This window comes from Pocillopora damicornis, chromosome 5 (genome assembly GCF_964200805.1).
Source record: "Pocillopora damicornis chromosome 5, jaPocDami1.2, whole genome shotgun sequence".
NCBI lineage: Eukaryota > Metazoa > Cnidaria > Anthozoa > Scleractinia > Pocilloporidae > Pocillopora > Pocillopora damicornis.
In genome coordinates, this window is record NC_142674.1 from 9,393,787 (window position 1) to 9,398,118 (window position 4,332).

Genomic DNA, 4,332 nt, shown 5'->3' on the forward strand with positions numbered 1-4,332 from the left:
GTTGTGAATTTTGTGCAGTTAAAGCATTAAGGCTAGTGTCATTTAACGGCCTTAACCAATTAAGATTGCTTGTAAAAATTTGAGCGACTTGACGGTTTTCGCTAGTTTGACTATTTAAACCAGTGAAATAAACGAAGCCCTTAAACCGATTAAGCTAGTTTGACCATTTTAACTAGCTGAACTTATTAAGGGAGGTTGTGCAGTTTAACCATTCAACCTAGTTATGCATTTTGTTCAGTTCAATGTTTTTAGCTAGTTTGACCATGACTACTTAAACAATTCAATACAGATTGTGTTATTTCTGCAGTTTTGCTGTTTTGCTAGTTTGATTATCTAGCCAGGTCAAACAGTTGAGCTTGATTGAAAAGTTTGTGCAGTTGAAGCTGTTAAGTTGGGTATGCATTTTGTCCCTGCAACAATTTTAGGTGGTTTGACCATTTGAACAAGTCTAACCAGTGAAGCGAGATTTTGCGGTTTTTGCAGGTTTACTGCTTTTTTGCACAATTAACACAACCTACGTCAACAGTTTAGACTAGTTCTATTGGTCAATCAAGCTTGAACTGTTGTGCATAGTTATGCATTTTGTCCACTTAAACAAGTTAAGCTTCATGGACCATTTGAACCAGTCTAACCAGTTGACGTAGCTTTAGGGTTCAAAAGGTTAAATGTCCATCGAGCGACAACAGTTGAATTGCACAAATTGGACAATCCATCGTAATTGGTGGAAGTGGTTCATATGGTCAAACTAGCTTAAAGGCTTTAGCCGGACAAAATGCTTAGCTTAATTGGATCAACTGCACAAGCTACACAATCCAGCTTAATTGGTCGAAGTATGTGACGTGGTTAAATACGTTTTGCTTCAATTGAAAAACAATGGATAACTAGCCTAATCAATTCAACTTCACAACCTGGACAATCTAGTTGAAATGGTTAACCTGGTTTCAGTCAAACTGAGGTCGTCTGAAAAAAATTGCACCATCTATCCAACTGGTTAAAGTGACGGTCAGACAAGCCAAGCCAAGCCAAGCCAAGCCAAGCCAAGCCAAGCCAGTCAAACTGCACGGGTTGCAAAATCTTTTCTAATGGGTTGAAGTAGTTCAAATGGTCAAACTGTGTATAACTAGTTTAAATGTTTCCATTGCGTAAACTGCACTATCTAGCTTAATCGGTTTAACTAATTAAGATAATCAAAGTAGCGGAAAGAGTAAAAGTGCACAAATTGCACCATCTATCTGAAATGGTTGATGTGGTTCAAATGCTCAGACCGGGTTAATTGGTTCAACTGGACAAAATGAATAACTTTGCTCGATAGGGTCAACTGCACAAACCGCACAATCAAGCTAAATTGTTTAAACTCGTTAAATAGTCAAAGTAGCCAAGACAGTTAAAATGCACAAAGTAGTTCACATGGTTTAACTAGCCTTAATGCTTCTGCTGAATTAAGCTTTTTAAGCTTTATCGCAAGGCAAAAAATTTCCTCCGCTTTTGCAACAAATGACGCTCATTTCAGGTTCATCTCACTCAAAACGTTGTTTCGCTTCTCTGCACTTGAATTATGCTGTTTTAACCTTTATCGTACCGAAAACAAATTTTGTATAAGCATATATTATAATGGGTATATTTACAGGAGATCATGGCAAATTAGGTACAATTGTGGAAGGTGTTGAAGGAGTAGCAGGGCCACTAGTACCAAAAAAATTAATAAAAAAAAATTGATAAAAACATTCAGAAAACAGTATTTTGTATAAGCATATATTATAATGGGTATATTTACAGGAGATCACAACAAACTAGATACAATTGTGGAAGGTGTTGAAGGAGTAGCAGGGCCACTAGTACCAAAAGGTGATAAGGGTGATACTGGCCTAGAAGGAAATTAAGATGATACAGGCCTTAAAGGAGATACTGGTGCAAGAGGACTAGGGGAGATAAGGGTGGCAAGGGAGAAACTGATGCACAAGGCTTCAAGGGTTCTACTGGTTCACAGGGGCCACCTGGTAGAGGTGGAGCTGGATCTCAGGGTCCTAAAAGTGGCATAGAAGTGGCATAGAAGATACTGGAGCACTAGGACCAGAAGGAGATACCGGTCCACAGGTTCCAAAAGGTGACAAAGAAGATACCGCTCCTCAAGGTCTTAGGGTGGTAAAGATGACATTGGTGTTAGAAGTCGAAAAGGTTATAGAAGGTGTGGTGTTTTTGGCCAGAGGCCAATACATTTTGAACATGCGCAGTTATGCGCTATTCTAAACGTGTCCGTTCGAATCAAAGACACGACAATGGCGACGAGGTAAATATATAATCACACAATTCCAAACAAAGTCAGGTAATTAACTAACTGTTGAGGGCTTGTGGCACAAAGAAATTGATATGGTAAATAGTGACAATTAATTAAAAGCTGAAAGTTTAAAAGCTAAGAGATATACATTACAATAATCAAATCATATGCACCCTTGCAAAAAAGGGTCAGTTACCACTATAACTTCTCCCACACATTCATACTTACAGGAAATCATCAATTTTTGTCACAAGGTGGTACGGTACTTACAATAGTTTTACTGACACAAATGTGTTTATCTAAAGTTATCTCATAGCCTATGACTGTACAGGTCATGTGGATGGTTCCTACTTGGGGACTGACATTTCAATTACCTCAGCAAGCTGTAAGCATCAGAATAGCAAGACAAGGTGTATTTACTAAGTGCTCAAGTTTCCAACTAAAGTAGTCACCTAATTGTAACAGTCAAGTTCACTCCTTTTTTAGGCCATCTTCAGCTTGATCATCCTGTTACATGTGAAAATATCAAATGCTACTCTCATATTCAAATACTTGCTTGAATAAAAATTTTTTTAATAACCTTCTTTCTTTAACCCTTTAATCCCTGAGAGTAACTTGCATCTAATTTCCCCTTTCAGTATCACCCTTAAATCAAACATTAAGGTTATGAGAATAAAGGAAATAGTAATAAGCTGAAGAACCTCTTGATTGTCAAACAAATTCTCCCTGCCAGCACATAAGGATGTGTAGAGAACAGTATGGAAAATATGCATACTGATATTTGGGTGTAAAGGGTTAATAGTGCTCCAGAAATAGTAAATATTATTGGAGAGAAAGAGAGTTCTTGAAATATTCTACATTCAATGAAACTTTGTTATGAATGTTACTTGCGACAGCAATGAAAACATCTGTGAAGCTACAACTATTAACTTTCTATGTAAACAAACCATAATGAAGCTTGATATAAATAAATTTGATCTCACCCAGTTTGAATGTAGAATCTGAAATCTAATAAACTTACTAGTGAATAAGAAAAAACTCAATGTGTTTTTCCTGCCTCTGTCATTCTAAATATCACAAATCAATTACACCACCGCTTTAGTGAGATTTTTCTGAAGATATGTACTTTTTCTTATGGTCATCTATTTTTAGTATCTTTCTTTAACCAGCTGACATCTGAGAAGAATCAGGTCCACACTGGTGATTTGACACATTGTAAGCAAACCCTACAACTGATTAAATTTCATTTGATCAAATACATGAAGGGAAATAGAGGAAATTGGCTAGCACAATTCAAGTTTCCCTTTTTAAGTATTCTGTGATCATTTCTTCAATCATATGGTAAAGTTTACAGTTTCCCTCATTTCACTGTCTTCTGTTCATTTGCTTGCTTTCCTAACAATCTTAACTATTGTTGCCAACAAATTAAATGCAAGGAGCATATAAAATGTGTACAGTTAGTAATGCTTTAATTCCTGAGAGTGACTAGCATCTAATTTCTCCTTTCAATATGTAATCATATTTACATATGTATATGGACAACAAATAAATGTAACATACTTCAATAAAGTGTTCTTATGTACAATGAAGTTTCAAACTCATTGAAATTAAGTTGACTTCATGACTAAGATTTTAGTTTAAGAAATGTATAATATCTCTTTACATGGGTGAAAAGAGAATGCCATTTCTGAATTCTAAAAAAGTAAATGCCAAAAATTTAAAGATGGAATTTTTAGAAAAAACTAAAATATGACATTCACTGAGATTTTAATCATCAGCTGGCACACAGATATATAAGAGAGGCTTCGTGGAAAAGACCAGGGCAATAAAATTAAAGATTCAGGAGAAGCGTATGACACCAACTAGCCTTGTGTATCAAATATATCAAGTTCTGTATCTCCAGAGTCATAAGCCAGGCTTTTGGGGCTACAAAATAATAAAATAGTCAACGCAGGTCAACTTATCGAGAGTCGATCAAGTATAGTTTCTTAAAATCGAATGGAAAGTTAAAAATGTGCTTTACTTGTGCAACATATACGGATTTATCGTTCTTAATT